An 18,648-nucleotide genomic window follows, 5' to 3' on the forward strand; every position below is an offset into this window, starting at 1 on the left:
ATAATATTCTGCGCTTAAGCCATCGGGACCTGGGGATTTTAAATTTTTTAAGTGTTTTATTGTTGATGTTATTTCTTGTTCTGTTATAGGTGTATCTAGGATCTCCCTGTCCTGCACTGAAGGTTTGGATAATTGAGCATCCCGTAAGAGAGGCACTCTTCTTGATGATCCTGGTTCTCCTCATAGAATTGTTCGAAGTATGTTTCAAGTTCTTTTACTATGGTTTCTGTATCCTGAGCCCGTCCATTTTTTGTTTTTAATTTTTTTTTATAAAATGTTGCATTGTTTTGAGTTTGGTTAACTTGGTTAATAATTTCCCTAATTTATTTCCCCACCTGTAAAACTTGTTTTTCATATGGGATATCTTGTATTGTGCACTGTTATGTAATAAAGTATTAAATACATTTTTTGTGTCTGTGTATTTTATTCAGTCTTCAGAGTTTGTGAGTTTGAAAGCTTTATAATGTTTTGTGAGTTCTTTTTGTAGAAGTGTATATTTGTCTTTAAAGCATTTTTTCTGTTTCATTTGATAAGCTGTGATATGCCCTCTCAAGACAGGCTTGGAAGCTGCCCATAATAGATTTTGGTCATCCCAATGTTGCATATTATCATCTAGATAATTTGTCCATTGTTGTTTAAGATAAGTTTGAAAATCCATATTAGTATTTAGGTACGAAGGAAATCGCCAGTTACATGATGTTTCCCTAGAGACAATTTGTTTCAAAGTTAAGGTGACTGGTGCATGATCAGTTATGTGTATATTGTCTATTGTAGATGTCATTATGTTAGATAATTGGAATTCAGCTAAGAAAAAATAGCCTTGAATGTGTTCTATGTGCTCCAGAGTAAAAGGTATAGTCTTTAGTATCAAGATGTGTAAATCTGTATGTGTCTTGCAATTGTAAAAACTCACGTATGGAGTGGTGTGATCCTACTAGTCGCGTATCTGGATGTTACGTTGATGAAGTCCATGAAGCAGTCCCATACTGTGTTCATATCTCCTCACATTATTAGGTTTATGGGCCCCCAGGAGTCAATCATTTGCATTAATTCTGTAAAGAAAAAATTGTTGTCATCATTTGGCGCATATACATTCACTATAATATATTTTGTATCTCTATGTCTACAATCAAGTAGTGGCCATTTTTGTCTTTATATGTTTTGGTTACTGAACCATTTAGCGATTTACTCAATAAAATCGCCACACCTCTAGATTTAGTAATGTATGATGCTTCTATTTGTTCCTGTATCCAGGAATCTCTTAGTATTGTTTTATCAATGTTTCGCCAATGCGTCTCTTGTAGGAGGACAATATGGGCGTTTTCTTTTTTTGAAAAAATCTAGAACTTTTCATCTCTTTATCTGGGTATTTAAACCGTCTACATTCCATGAAAGTAATTTGAAGTTTTGAAGTTGTTTATTTTGAGTTCAATTTATTATAGGTTCACCCATTTTGATAATATTAACCTATTTCCTTTTTGGGGATTACATGGTTGAACTTTTGTAATTTTGGGATGAACATTCTGTCCCAGCAAGCAGATATCATCCCGTGGCAACTTTTGCTATAGAAGTAGTTGTAGACGTACTTTATAGTTCTTGTGGAAGCAAGTTCTGTAAAACTTAGTTTTACTGAAGTCTGTTTGGGATTTCCAAGTGTTAGTTTCCCAAAATAGTTTCTTCAGTAGGGCAATATTCTTGGAGTAAAGTATGCTTAACTTATTTATAAGGGATTTGTCAACTTCCTCATGTTTGTGATCTGGATTCGATATAGTTAGACACTTGTTTGTGGTCCTCGAAGATATGTATCTTGTTGGTTTCTTTTTCAATTGTTTTCAATTTTGCTGGAAACAGTAAGGAGAATTTGTATCCGGAGTCATAGAGCATTTTGCACACAGGTGCAAATTCTCTACGTTTTGCTGTCACTGATGCTGAGTAATCTTGGAAAAGTAAAATTGGGTGTCCGTCATAATTGAGGTTCCTTTTCATTCTATAGGCTTCTAGTAGTCTGTTTTTATTAGTAAAGTTCAGGAGCTTGAATATGACTTGTCTTGGACGTTGTGCGTGGTCCAATTCTGTGAAACCTTTCCACTTGGTAAGGAAGATATTGATCATCTATATTGAGGGCTTTAGGTAGCCAATCATGTATGAGTTTTTCCAGGTCTTTGGTTTTGACTGATTCTGGGATTCCCACTAGTCTCAAATTATTTCTCCTACTACGGTTTTCTACCTTGTCTGATAGAATAGAGATTTAATTTTGCTGCAGGTTAATGGTAGATTGTGCTGTAGTCAGATCATCCTCCAATGTAGATATTCTGTCTTCAGCTTGGGTCAGTCTTTAGGATTGACTGGTCACCTGCTGTAAGATTTCGGAGACAGATTCCTTGATGCTGGCCAATTTTTGGTCTAGCAAGGGGCCCAGAATTTGGACCATGTCTTCAACTTGCGAAGTGGCGGAGTCATTTTGGGTTCCTGTTTCTGTCTGAGCGACTTTGTGTGTTTGTTTTTTGTCTTTTAGTTTGGTTAGTGTTCTTCGTGATGTCATGGTAGTGGGTTGTCCCAAATATTTTTCCATAACGTAGTGGGAATTCCAGAAATTTGAAGCGTATAACCTGTTTGAGGTAAGTTTCTTTCAATTGAACAAATTTCCAGTAGGAGTATCATTTACAGATTCTTTTATCTCATTTAAAGATTGTGGGGTTGTGCCTTGTTTTCCCTTTCTTTTTTATTTACATTGTCTTTGAAAAAGAGTTGTAGTCTATGTCTGTGTAAAGTCAATAGTTGCTGTCTTTACTCGATTTGTTGAGTATTTGTTGTTATGAAGTAGCAGATTAGAGGTCTGTAGTTAAGAAGTAATACTAAGTTAGATAAAACTCATGTTATAGTAAACAAAAATCAATTATGGGGTAGCTGCTGTCTATACAGCGAGTACTGTGCACAGGTCCAGTTAAACCACAGTAAATATCAAAGACATGCACAGTTTCTCGCTTAAAAACATTTATTGGTGCATATATACCACAAAAAATGACATATCAATGTTCAAATCACACACACCACAAAGCAGTGTCTCCCCCCCAGTCTGCCTACCTGTTGTTAGCCACACCCTCCTGACGCGTTCGCGCTATTGGGCGCTTCATCAGAGGAGGTGTGGCTAATGCTGGTCATGTCCCTTAAGTACCTGCTGGATTACTTAATGCAGGTTCTAGGGTTGGATACGTGCACAATAGTTACCAGCAGAATTATTTTCTACAGGTTCAAGGGTGACATATGTGTTACATACCAATCCAAAAGTCTATTCAATTTGCCACTGTGTGCCCATTAGCCCCAGTTATTCTACTTATATTTCATTTCAATCCACATTGTAACAATATCTTTATACAAATCACTTAATAGTTCACTAATATCGGAGACATGACCATGTAATTGCAGTGACTAAGTGAATAAAGTGCAATTGTGCAAAAAATTAATTAATTAATAATAAATCACTAATCAAAATACAATAAAAACATTTTTTATATAAAAATTCATTCACTTTAATCCCATACTGATGTAAGAAACGGTTTTAGTTCAAAATGGCTATTCATTCCCTCAGGTATAATTGTCCCTAACTTAAAGATCCAGTTAGATTCTAATCTTAGTAATTTTGTAGTTAAATTGCCCCCACTATTTTCATGTATTTTATCTATACCAAACATCCTTATTTTCTGGGGTATGCCATCATGGGCCATTATAAAATGTTTCAGAATGGGATTGTCAACATCCTTATTGTCAATACCTCTTAGATGTTCTCCCAGTCTGACCCGTAGCTGTCTGATTGTACGACCAATGTATAAAGCACCACATTCACACTGCACTGCATATACTACATATCTAGTACCACAAGTGATCATTTTACCTATTTTTAACTCCTGGCTTTTATTTTTATCACTGAATTCTATAACTTTTTTACTTTTATTGTTTTTACAGACCACACATTTTTTACAAGGAAAAAAACCTTTCAAATCAAGCCACGTCTTTTTCTCTGCTTTTTTATTATTTAGTCGGTTAGGAGCTACTTGATTTGCTATGGACTTGGCTTTCCTACTAATTACCATTGGGGTTAAATTTAATGCTTTTATAGTAGGGTCAGTGTTTAAAATATTCCAATTTTTAACTATACTTTTTTTAACAGCTTTGTATTGTAGTCCGTACTCTAAAATGCATCTTACTCCTTTTTCTTGCTTATTCATTATTATCATACTGTCCTTAGTCTTTTTTGAAATTTTCGATTTCTCTAATTTTTCCATTGCTTCTGATATGTCTCTTTTACTATATCCCCTACTTTTTAACCTATTGCATTCTTCCTTAGCCTGTTGGGCAAAGATTTCCTTGTCTGTACAGTTCCGATAGATTCTCACCAATTGAGCATAAGGAATAGATTTAACTGTATGTAAAGGATGATAGGAATCTTTTCTCAAAATAGTGTTTCCTGCTATCTTTTTTCTATATAATTTAGACATTATTGTATTATTTTCTACATAGAAAGTCAGATCAAGGAAATCAATCTGATTGGCATGATATTGCATAGTAAATTTGATATCATATGGATTGTCGTTCACATAATTTAGGAAGCCCTTTAAGTCATCTTCCGGGCCACTCCATACCATGATGACATCGTCTATATAGCGATGCCACCCTATTATGTCATCATCGTATGGATTGTCAGCCCCAAAGATGTACTCATCCTCCCACATTGCCATAAACAGGCCGGCGTATGAGGGCGCAAATTTCGTTCCCATCGCCGTGCCTGTTATTTGGCGAAAAAGCTGACCATTAAAGGACATGGTGTTGTGAGACAGAATAAATTCAATGGCTTCCAGCAAGAAATTGATTTGGACATCTGATTGTAAATATTGTTTTAAAAATTTATTGATAGCTCTCAATCCATCTACATGGTGTATCCTGGAGTATAAAGATTGAACGTCAAGAGTTACCCAAACGTATTGTTTTCTCCATGCAATAGTATGAATTTTGTTCATGGCATCTTGGCTATCTCTTAAATATGCTGGCATTTTAACCACTATTTCCTTCAGGAAATAGTCAACATATTCACTCAGACATTCACTCAAACTTCCGATTCCGGAGACTATTGGTCTCCCGGGTGGTTTGAGTGCATCTTTGTGCACTTTTGGTAATGCGTATATATGTGCCATGACAGGATATTCACGCCATATAAAATTGTATTCTGTCTCATCGAGCACCTCGCAATCTTTAGCATACAATAACATTTCTTTCATTTCCTTTTTATGTTTCTCCAGGGGATTATTCTTTAAACATTCATAAGTACTACCATCTTTTAAAATCTCTTCAACCATGTTAATATAATAATTTTTATCCAAGATAACCACTTTGCCTCCCTTGTCAGCTTTTTTTATACATATTTGATCATTTTTTTGTAAATTCAATATTGCTCTTTTTTGTTTATAAGTCATGTTCCCTTTATACCTGTAATTTAATGAACTGTGAGAGAAAATCTTAGCTAGATCTTGTTCAACTGCTTTTCTATACATTAAGATACCACTTCCTGGGGGAACATTTGGTTGGAAGGTTGAATTTTGTTTTAAACCACTGTGCATAATGGAGTCTTGGAATTGTATATCCTCTCTATTCAGTTCATTACTTTCTCCTTCCCTCTGACATTGCTCCATAAATTCAATAATCTCCAATTCTTGTGCATTAAAATTCAGCCTTCCAACCTTCGCACAGGATGAGGTATCAGAGCTTAATCCCTCTTTTTTATCTGCAAAAAACTTTTTTAACGCTATTTTTCTAATAAATTTCTGTACATCCACATAAGCATTAAATTGATTCATTTGCGCAGTTGGACAAAAATTTAGTCCTTTTTTTAAAACTTCAATTTCATCTAGATGCAGCTTATACTTTGATAAATTCAGAATTTGTTCACTATACAAATCACCTTGATCCCCTTTGGAAAATTCATTTTTAAACAGGTCATCATCATTACATTTATCCCCCTCCAAATCACCCGTACCCAGTATTTGTTCAGGTTGCAACAGTTCATTATTTATCATTTCATTGTCGTCATCCATTAAGAATAAACTGATTTCATGTTGGGTTAAAATTGAATTATCGTCCCAATCTGTATCATTTGTCATTTCATTAGAGGCGAATTCAGCGGTAGCCAGTCCTGGTAATTTCAATGGTTTGTTCTCATACTCAACTAATTCAATATTATTAGTGGTTGTATCAGCAGGCATGTGTGTTTCATACTTGTGGTTTGACCAGTTGCCTTTAACTTCTTTGTGCATGGATGTGTCTCTGTGAAAGTCCACTCCATTATGGCCATTCGAAAATAAAGTGTCAGTATCTGCGGATAAACATTCATTAATGCCATTCACATAATTATGTCCGCACGTCAGCTCAGCGAGATCAACAAATTGAGAAGGTAAAATATTTCCTTTCTCATTACTCACCGTGTCGCATTCGGTTTGGGTTGCCGCATTGATCTTCGCGGTTCTCCATAGTTGTTTTCGCCACCTACTGGTCTGTCCCCTTTGTACCGCTGATTCCAGACTGTGCGCTTTTCCGGTTGCCGATATCCCCGATCCTCCGGGTAAGGCATCTCCGTTTGGCGGTATCTCCGGTCCTCCTGATACTGCGCATCCATATTGGCGCTGGTGGCTCCCGGTCCGCCTTGTATTCTGGGTATTGGTTTCCCGCTGGTGCTTGCGGGTCCCTGTTGCGTCACAGTCTCGCGGTCTTTCACTACTTCCACCATTTTTGTTTGTACAGGGGACGCCAGGCCCTCGTGGCTTTCTAAAAAACTCGCTGAGCTGGAAAAAGAAGAATCGCTTTGCACAGTAATCGTATCATCTCTGTAATTGTTATATTTAGCTTTTCCATAGTTGCGATTTTTCAAAATTGTTTTATTGTTAAAGTTACTTCGTTCAGTCCGTTCAATTCTCCACCAATAAATATGTCCTGTTTTATAATCCATTTGATCTCTTTCAAATTTATTTTGTCTTTGCACAATCTCTCTCCTTTCAAAGGTTTGTATATATTTCTGCAACTGGTCATTTAAACCATCAAAGAATTCACTGGTTTTAAAGTGGGACAAATCTTTCTGTATTTCATTTATTTCAGCATTGATATTACTCAATTCCTTTTCCTTTTGTTTTACTATCAACTCAATCAGGTTCATGGAGCAATCTTGTAAAATCTTTTTCCATTCTTGCATAAACTCTGCATCATCTCTACTGAAGGTGGGCCACTTTTTCGTAATTCTTAGGCCCCTTGGTACTATCCCTTCAGTTGAGTATTGCAAAAGAGTCTCTTTTTGCCACCATGCTTTAATTTCTTTTCTCTATAATTTTGCAGGTTTCGGAAATGGTTTTTAATATCTTCCTCATCTCCAAAATGAACCTTCCCTGGATGCTTGAATAAATTTGTAACTCGTTTTCTTACATCACTTGACATAGGGTCAGACAGACAGAAGGGTTGACTTTCTGCCATTGTGGTGGTGAGCAGGCTTAATTAAACCAGCTATTGTATAATTAAATGACAAATTTAGTTTATTTCTTTAAACAATTTTGAGTCAAATTTAATATAATTTAAACCTTATATTTCAGTAATAGCACTCCAAATGTTCAGACAGCACAAACCCCTAGCTTGGACCACCAGCTATCACTTATAGTAAACAAAAATCAATTATGGGGTAGCTGCTGTCTATACAGCGAGTACTGTGCACAGGTCCAGTTAAACCACAGTAAATATCAAAGACATGCACAGTTCGTATCCAACCCTAGAACCTGCATTAAGTAATCCAGCAGGTACTTAAGGGACATGACCAGCATTAGCCACACCTCCTCTGATGAAGCGCCCAATAGCGCGAAACGCGTCAGGAGGGTGTGGCTAACAACAGGTAGGCAGACTGGGGGGGAGACACTGCTTTGTGGTGTGTGTGATTTGAACATTGATATGTCATTTTTTGTGGTATATATGCACCAATAAATGTTTTTAAGCGAGAAACTGTGCATGTCTTTGATATTTACTGTGGTTTAACTGGACCTGTGCACAGTACTCGCTGTATAGACAGCAGCTACCCCATAATTGATTTTTGTTTACTATAAGTGATAGCTGGTGGTCCAAGCTAGGGGTTTGTGCTGTCTGAACATTTGGAGTGCTATTACTGAAATATAAGGTTTAAATTATATTAAATTTGACTCAAAATTGTTTAAGAAATAAACTAAATTTGTCATTTAATTATACAATAGCTGGTTTAATTAAGCCTGCTCACCACCACAATGGCAGAAAGTCAACCCTTCTGTCTGTCTGACCCTATGTCAAGTGATGTAAGAAAACGAGTTACAAATTTATTCAAGCATCCAGGGAAGGTTCATTTTGGAGATGAGGAAGATATTAAAAACCATTTCCGAAACCTGCAAAATTATAGAGAAAAGAAATTAAAGCATGGTGGCAAAAAGAGACTCTTTTGCAATACTCAACTGAAGGGATAGTACCAAGGGGCCTAAGAATTACGAAAAAGTGGCCCACCTTCAGTAGAGATGATGCAGAGTTTATGCAAGAATGGAAAAAGATTTTACAAGATTGCTCCATGAACCTGATTGAGTTGATAGTAAAACAAAAGGAAAAGGAATTGAGTAATATCAATGCTGAAATAAATGAAATACAGAAAGATTTGTCCCACTTTAAAACCAGTGAATTCTTTGATGGTTTAAATGACCAGTTGCAGAAATATATACAAACCTTTGAAAGGAGAGAGATTGTGCAAAGACAAAATAAATTTGAAAGAGATCAAATGGATTATAAAACAGGACATATTTATTGGTGGAGAATTGAACGGACTGAACGAAGTAACTTTAACAATAAAACAATTTTGAAAAATCGCAACTATGGAAAAGCTAAATATAACAATTACAGAGATGATACGATTACTGTGCAAAGCGATTCTTCTTTTTCCAGCTCAGCGAGTTTTTTAGAAAGCCACGAGGGCCTGGCGTCCCCTGTACAAACAAAAATGGTGGAAGTAGTGAAAGACCGCGAGACTGTGACGCAACAGGGACCCGCAAGCACCAGCGGGAAACCAATACCCAGAATACAAGGCGGACCGGGAGCCACCAGCGCCAATATGGATGCGCAGTATCAGGAGGACCGGAGATACCGCCAAACGGAGATGCCTTACCCGGAGGATCGGGGATATCGGCAACCGGAAAAGCGCACAGTCTGGAATCAGCGGTACAAAGGGGACAGACCAGTAGGTGGCGAAAACAACTATGGAGAACCGCGAAGATCAATGCGGCAACCCAAACCGAATGCGACACGGTGAGTAATGAGAAAGGAAATATTTTACCTTCTCAATTTGTTGATCTCGCTGAGCTGACGTGCGGACATAATTATGTGAATGGCATTAATGAATGTTTATCCGCAGATACTGACACTTTATTTTCGAATGGCCATAATGGAGTGGACTTTCACAGAGACACATCCATGCACAAAGAAGTTAAAGGCAACTGGTCAAACCACAAGTATGAAACACACATGCCTGCTGATACAACCACTAATAATATTGAATTAGTTGAGTATGAGAACAAACCATTGAAATTACCAGGACTGGCTACCGCTGAATTCGCCTCTAATGAAATGACAAATGATACAGATTGGGACGATAATTCAATTTTAACCCAACATGAAATCAGTTTATTCTTAATGGATGACGACAATGAAATGATAAATAATGAACTGTTGCAACCTGAACAAATACTGGGTACGGGTGATTTGGAGGGGGATAAATGTAATGATGATGACCTGTTTAAAAATGAATTTTCCAAAGGGGATCAAGGTGATTTGTATAGTGAACAAATTCTGAATTTATCAAAGTATAAGCTGCATCTAGATGAAATTGAAGTTTTAAAAAAAGGACTAAATTTTTGTCCAACTGCGCAAATGAATCAATTTAATGCTTATGTGGATGTACAGAAATTTATTAGAAAAATAGCGTTAAAAAAGTTTTTTGCAGATAAAAAAGAGGGATTAAGCTCTGATACCTCATCCTGTGCGAAGGTTGGAAGGCTGAATTTTAATGCACAAGAATTGGAGATTATTGAATTTATGGAGCAATGTCAGAGGGAAGGAGAAAGTAATGAACTGAATAGAGAGGATATACAATTCCAAGACTCCATTATGCACAGTGGTTTAAAACAAAATTCAACCTTCCAACCAAATGTTCCCCCAGGAAGTGGTATCTTAATGTATAGAAAAGCAGTTGAACAAGATCTAGCTAAGATTTTCTCTCACAGTTCATTAAATTACAGGTATAAAGGGAACATGACTTATAAACAAAAAAGAGCAATATTGAATTTACAAAAAAATGATCAAATATGTATAAAAAAAGCTGACAAGGGAGGCAAAGTGGTTATCTTGGATAAAAATTATTATATTAACATGGTTGAAGAGATTTTAAAAGATGGTAGTACTTATGAATGTTTAAAGAATAATCCCCTGGAGAAACATAAAAAGGAAATGAAAGAAATGTTATTGTATGCTAAAGATTGCGAGGTGCTCGATGAGACAGAATACAATTTTATATGGCGTGAATATTCTGTCATGGCACATATATACGCATTACCAAAAGTGCACAAAGATGCACTCAAACCACCCGGGAGACCAATAGTCTCCGGAATCGGAAGTTTGAGTGAATGTCTGAGTGAATATGTTGACTATTTCCTGAAGGAAATAGTGGTTAAAATGCCAGCATATTTAAGAGATAGCCAAGATGCCATGAACAAAATTCATACTATTGCATGGAGAAAACAATACGTTTGGGTAACTCTTGACGTTCAATCTTTATACTCCAGGATACACCATGTAGATGGATTGAGAGCTATCAATAAATTTTTAAAACAATATTTACAATCAGATGTCCAAATCAATTTCTTGCTGGAAGCCATTGAATTTATTCTGTCTCACAACACCATGTCCTTTAATGGTCAGCTTTTTCGCCAAATAACAGGCACGGCGATGGGAACGAAATTTGCGCCCTCATACGCCGGCCTGTTTATGGCAATGTGGGAGGATGAGTACATCTTTGGGGCTGACAATCCATACGATGATGACATAATAGGGTGGCATCGCTATATAGACGATGTCATCATGGTATGGAGTGGCCCGGAAGATGACTTAAAGGGCTTCCTAAATTATGTGAACGACAATCCATATGATATCAAATTTACTATGCAATATCATGCCAATCAGATTGATTTCCTTGATCTGACTTTCTATGTAGAAAATAATACAATAATGTCTAAATTATATAGAAAAAAGATAGCAGGAAACACTATTTTGAGAAAAGATTCCTATCATCCTTTACATACAGTTAAATCTATTCCTTATGCTCAATTGGTGAGAATCTATCGGAACTGTACAGACAAGGAAATCTTTGCCCAACAGGCTAAGGAAGAATGCAATAGGTTAAAAAGTAGGGGATATAGTAAAAGAGACATATCAGAAGCAATGGAAAAATTAGAGAAATCGAAAATTTCAAAAAAGACTAAGGACAGTATGATAATAATGAATAAGCAAGAAAAAGGAGTAAGATGCATTTTAGAGTACGGACTACAATACAAAGCTGTTAAAAAAAGTATAGTTAAAAATTGGAATATTTTAAACACTGACCCTACTATAAAAGCATTAAATTTAACCCCAATGGTAATTAGTAGGAAAGCCAAGTCCATAGCAAATCAAGTAGCTCCTAACCGACTAAATAATAAAAAAGCAGAGAAAAAGACGTGGCTTGATTTGAAAGGTTTTTTTCCTTGTAAAAAATGTGTGGTCTGTAAAAACAATAAAAGTAAAAAAGTTATAGAATTCAGTGATAAAAATAAAAGCCAGGAGTTAAAAATAGGTAAAATGATCACTTGTGGTACTAGATATGTAGTATATGCAGTGCAGTGTGAATGTGGTGCTTTATACATTGGTCGTACAATCAGACAGCTACGGGTCAGACTGGGAGAACATCTAAGAGGTATTGACAATAAGGATGTTGACAATCCCATTCTGAAACATTTTATAATGGCCCATGATGGCATACCCCAGAAAATAAGGATGTTTGGTATAGATAAAATACATGAAAATAGTGGGGGCAATTTAACTACAAAATTACTAAGATTAGAATCTAACTGGATCTTTAAGTTAGGGACAATTATACCTGAGGGAATGAATAGCCATTTTGAACTAAAACCGTTTCTTACATCAGTATGGGATTAAAGTGAATGAATTTTTATATAAAAAATGTTTTTATTGTATTTTGATTAGTGATTTATTATTAATTAATTAATTTTTTGCACAATTGCACTTTATTCACTTAGTCACTGCAATTACATGGTCATGTCTCCGATATTAGTGAACTATTAAGTGATTTGTATAAAGATATTGTTACAATGTGGATTGAAATGAAATATAAGTAGAATAACTGGGGCTAATGGGCACACAGTGGCAAATTGAATAGACTTTTGGATTGGTATGTAACACATATGTCACCCTTGAACCTGTAGAAAATAATTCTGCTGGTAACTATTGTGCACGTATCCAACCCTAGAACCTGCATTAAGTAATCCAGCAGGTACTTAAGGGACATGACCAGCATTAGCCACACCTCCTCTGATGAAGCGCCCAATAGCGCGAAACGCGTCAGGAGGGTGTGGCTAACAACAGGTAGGCAGACTGGGGGGGAGACACTGCTTTGTGGTGTGTGTGATTTGAACATTGATATGTCATTTTTTGTGGTATATATGCACCAATAAATGTTTTTAAGCGAGAAACTGTGCATGTCTTTGATATTTACTGTGATAAAACTCATGTTGTAGCCTTTTATGCCCTCTTGTGTTTATTGTAAGAACTTTTGTTACCACATTTTTATGCAGGGTTAAATGTTTGTCTGCGTCACTAGTATTGGCTGTGTGTCAATGACTAGCCTTTGGTGCCCTCTTGTGGTTATTGTAAGAACTTCTGTTACCACATTTGCATGCTGGGCTAAATTATATGACTGCACTGATACTGGCTGAATGTCAATGAGTCTTTTATATTATGTAAAAATCTGAATTGAGTCTTTTGGGTGCGTGTTCTCATATGGTGTTTAACTCTGTTTTCAGATCACTGTCCCGTGTTTAAATCAGTTGTCAACGCCTTTTGCTGTTTTAGGCAAATACGTCTCTCTTAAGAGGCTGTTCTCTTTAATATATGTTCCCAGGCTTAGGTGGGGTAAGAGGGACTGTATTCTGTTATCCAAGAAAACGTTTAATCAAGCACACTGACATGTAGTCTGTGTGGTGTGCTGGGCGGTATTTCCGCGGCCAAATGTGAAATGCCTTTGCCTTGATGTATAGTTTGGGCCTATTGGCTTTGCCACGCCATTCCACAGCAAATGCGCAGGTTTAAGCAGATTTGATTAGCCCGGCTATGTGGACACATCCACCCTCCCGTGACCAGGGTACTGTGTTCCCTTCTTATGCGCCTCTTTAGGGTCGAGTCTCCTTCTGTTTCGTATTGATGCGTTGGTGGCGTGGAATCAGGCAGGTCGGGTCCGCGGCTCAGAGACTGTGTGCGCTGGCTTCCGGGGTCACAAGAAGTGGGGAGTTTGCAGGTCCCAGTTAGCCCCCAGGTATTCCGCCGTATTCACTGCCTTGTATTGTTTGGGTTTATGTGGGGTTTTCTGCAGAGGCAGGCAGGTTGGAGCGGAGCTCTGTTAAGATGCGGCCATTGTCTTTGGCACGCCCCCCGGAAGTCCCGCATACTTATTCTTGCCTTCAATTGGCTGACAGTTTTGCCACATGGCATTTAATGACATCCACCACCATTGTCGTTGTTCATGTCATTCTGTGCTTTATTTTATAGCTTTTACTCGTCCTTGGGTGTCTGAATTCGGTTGCCAATATTAATGTGTTGCAAACTACACAGCCAGGATATCTGTATACCCCTGGATGAGGTGTTAAAAAATGCTGTTTTTGAGGTTGCATGTATTTCCCCAATGGATTTGAGGGACTTAAAGGGGAAGGAAACCTAGCTGGCGCAAACCCCCCACCCCCCCACCCGTTTGTTGCCCACCCTCCCTCCTCCCCCCTGGCCTACCCGTCCCGCTGGGCAAATGCCCCTAACTTGTTACTTACCCTTCTGCGCAGGTCCAGTCCAGGGAGTTCACAGGCGACATCTTCTTGCTGCACTTAGTAGTTTACTATTACTTGCAACTCCACTAAATAAATGGAATATTGGAATATTGAAACCCTTATTATTATTATTTCCAGCATTCAGAAATGTACACCACTGTGCTTCTTTGTCTAAAGAAGTCTTGCTCCAACAATTTTCTTGGTTCTAAAACAATAATATTACCATCTTTTAGCTACAGCATACTAAAATGTGAGGTCTTGTATTGGTTATTGGTTGTTTTTCTGTATAGCGTGTGCAAAACTCCATCCTTTAGTGCTCATTTAAAAAACAGTTTTTACTAGGGTCTGGCTGTACTCTGAATTTACAGCTCATTGGCAAGACAAACCTGTCTCAGTGCCAATGCTGAAATTGGGGCGGGTGCGATGGGATGGCATGTTGCCACTTTTTTCACTAAATTGCATTATCAGGTTCACTTTGCCTCATGGTCTGTTAAGGGAGAGACACCCTCTGCCTTCTGCAACCCCTCTAGAGAGTCTGATCAATATCTTACTTTTGCTTGTGTGCTCCTGGTCTGTATCTTGATCAGTGCTGTCCAATTTATATGGTACAGAGGGCCGTAATTTTTCTAACCTACATGGTGGAGGGCTGATAATTGACGCCAGTGTTAGCCACTCCCTGTTTTTAGACCACACCCACTTTAAATCACACCCATGTTACCGCAAGACCATGTCCACATTAATAGCACACCAATAAAAACAGATGGTTGGTGCTCACTGCAGGGATCAGGGCCAGAATAAGGGGTAGGCAGAGTAGGCGGCTGTCTAGGACGCCATCATTGAGGGGCGCGCTTTTAATGGGGTTTTTTTCTTTCATTTTTTCATTTTTTTCAAGTGTTTATTTAATAATCTGTTTAGTAATCATAGTCAGGTGATTTCCCCCTCCTTCACCTTCTCCCTCTTTCCAACAAGTAATTGCTCTTTCTGAGCGGTGCGGCAGTGCAGCGTGACGTGCGTATACCGTCAATGACGTCACTGATGCGGTTGGATGACAGAGAGAGGCAGAGAGCTGGGGGGCTGCTTGGTGTGACTCGGGCTTACTGCTCTCAGCCTTGCACAGTTGTACTGAACTGAAGACTTTCTTTCTATTACTGTAACGTGTGAAGCTTCCTGCTGGCACAGCCAGTCACAGATTTGGGGCCCGTATGTTTGCTGTTGCTGCTGGGCTGGGCACTGGCACAGGTACATAAATACTTGGGGGCAATATGATCAGATTTATTTTTGGCTGCTGCTGACACAGGTAAAGATTGGGGGCAATATGATGTGATCAGATTTATTTTTGTCTGCTGCTGACACAGGTAAAGATTGGGGGCAATATGATGGCTGCAGGAGGGCTGTATGATGGATGGCCAATGGAGTAACTAGATGTTACTGGGCCCCACAGCAAATTAATTTTAGGGCCCCCAACATTTCCAGAGGTTGTCCTGTTTTTACCAGTATTTATTGACATTTCTCATTAATTAGGGCCTCATAGGCCCCCTATACATCCTGGGCCCCCCTGCAGCCGCAGGGTCTGCTTCCTCTGTAGTTACGCCCCTGTGGATGGCTGCTGAGCTTGCTTGCACAGGTACAGGGGGCAGTAATATAAATGAAAAAGTGTTGTACACTTTCTTGCTCTCTTTATTTAAAAACCATCATGGTAAGGAGGGAAATGGTAATGCAGGACAGGGGGGCACTGATTGAAGCTCTTGCCTAGGGTGCTGAACTACCTTGTGCCTGCCCTGGCAAGGATGTCACTCATATGTGAAAAAAGTCATATTAAGACATACCCATAAATCCATATGCCTCCTCCTCCCCTGTGTATAATACAGTACCCCAGCATATGATTAAAAACCTTAGGGGCCCCTAACAATAATTTTCAAATGTTAACAAACCCCCAGAACAAATACTAGGTTTATGTTCCATAGGGATCATAGGTCAGGCAGAGTATTGCAAACACAGGGTGCAAAGAGCAGGCAAAGTATGACACACACAGGGAGCATAGGGAAGGCAGAACAGAGCAGGAGACAGTTTCTACTGATCAGGACCAGTCTAATATGCACTACATACAGTGACACAGTGCTGGTACCCCATTAACATTTTGTATAAAATAAAAACACTCGAACGATCCCTTGGCTTAAATAAAATTATTATGTTATCCCTCGATTGTAGTAGAGGTCTGACCTAAGTCAGTAATGGGTAGGTAACAAAAACAAAAGAAAAAGTACCCCGCTTACAATCTTGCTAGAGCTGTTACTGTATAAATTGTTTCAAAACCTGTTAGTTAAAATTTACATATGTTGCCGTGCAAGCCCTGTGATTAACGTTGGACCAATCTAATAAATGGTATTGACTTAAGTGCCGTGCTATAAATTCATTGTATAATAAATAATGATTAAGAATGAAATTGATTATAATTGAAGTGCAGTGCAATGAAATTAGTTACTAAATTTGAAATTAAAAAACTTTGATTAAATCCAGCCACCATAAATCGATTAGAAATAGTGGCAATAATGAGGCGTGATAGAGGTAACTGCGTCCAAACTTGGACAACAATTCAATAATAAAGTGCTTGGCAGTGCTAATTCAATAATTCATTATGACTCAGGTAATTGATTATTAATTGATTAGAGTAACCGCATAAATAGGGATAAAATTTAAAAACAATACTCTGGTTCATAAATTGAAATAGGAAAATGGAAAAGGAGAGAGGTGGAGTTGTCCCAAATCTACTGCCTAATTTTTTCTAATCCCTGCGCCTTGATAAAGCGAGTATAGCGAAACGCGCGTTGGCGTTTTGAATCTTGTTGATTTCAATCTTTTAACAATTTCAATTACTTTGGGTTAAATGGGAATGGAAGGGGTGGTGGATATTTAATGTAATGCCTGGTTCGCTTTCTCTTCTCTCTCGCATTACTGAACTTACAAGAGGCCGTGGAATTGTGGTTTTTTAGGCCAGCATAGTCCTTGACAGCTTAGGGCTTAGAATAACCATCGAGACCACAGTCCCGGTTGCTCTGCCTACTTTGCCTTTGTGGTGTCCCAGGGATTAGAAAAAATTAGGCAGTAGATTTGGGACAACTCCACCTCTCTCCTTTTCCATTTTCCTATTTCAATTTATGAACCAGAGTATTGTTTTTAAATTTTATCCCTATTTATGCGGTTACTCTAATCAATTAATAATCAATTACCTGAGTCATAATGAATTATTGAATTAGCACTGCCAAGCACTTTATTATTGAATTGTTGTCCAAGTTTGGACGCAGTTACCTCTATCACGCCTCATTATTGCCACTATTTCTAATCGATTTATGGTGGCTGGATTTAATCAAAGTTTTTTAATTTCAAATTTAGTAACTAATTTCATTGCACTGCACTTCAATTACTGTATAATCAATTTCATTCTTAATCATTATTTATTATACAATGAATTTATAGCACGGCACTTAAGTCAATACCATTTATTAGATTGGTCCAACGTTAATCACAGGGCTTGCACGGCAACATATGTAAATTTTAACTAACAGGTTTTGAAACAATTTATACAGTAACAGCTCTAGCAAGATTGTAAGCGGGGTACTTTTTCTTTTGATTTTGTATAAAATGTGAACAGGGGAACAGTGTAGGCAGTTTCAGTCTGGGTCTCAGGTGTAAACAGTGCAGGGTTTAGAATGTGAATGTGAACAATAGAGGTGTAATAAGTGTGAACAATGCAGGGGGATTACATGTGTGAACAATACAGGGGATTACAGTGTGAATTTGGCAGGGGCCAGTTAATCTCTGTAGTGATACCTTTTAAATTTTACAAATGGTAAACAGACACAGCAGGCAGACTTTCATGTGCAGGGCCACATAAGGGGGGGCGCCTGTTGTACAGCACTGGTTTAGATGATCCCTGACAAGAGTATGACTTGCTAGGGAGTGCACTAAATTCTGTCATTATTCAAATGGCTGGCAGCAATAGAAGCAGTAGAGAGAGTGGGTGTGTTGGTGTGGCTCACACCAAAGACAAACACTTTTTGCGGCTCATTTTCTGTAGCTGCCTACTAGCACAGCTAAACAAGTATTAAAGTCTGCAAAATTAGGCAGGGGAATCAGGAAGAGGAGCAGCAGGGCTTTTTTTCTATCAAGGCAGGGAAGGCCTGGCAGTGCATTTGATGAGGCTGAGTTTAAAAAGATATTCTACTATACACAGTGGCATTTTGATAACTGATAAATGTCAGTTGTTTTGCAGATTGTTATTTATCAGGCAATCAGTGATGAGTGTGACTGTGCTGTGATGGGTGGTGGGGACTGCTGTGCTGGGAGTGTTTACTGGGGTTAGTGGTGCTGTTACTTGGGGGCAGCTGTGTTTGGTGGGGTTAGGGGTGCTGTGCTGGAAATTTTTGGTAAGGTTATACATGCTGTGCCATGGGGCAAGGGGCTGCTGTGTCATCTG

The sequence above is a fragment of the Xenopus laevis genome, chromosome 1S, assembly GCF_017654675.1.
Source record: "Xenopus laevis strain J_2021 chromosome 1S, Xenopus_laevis_v10.1, whole genome shotgun sequence".
Classification (NCBI taxonomy): domain Eukaryota; kingdom Metazoa; phylum Chordata; class Amphibia; order Anura; family Pipidae; genus Xenopus; species Xenopus laevis.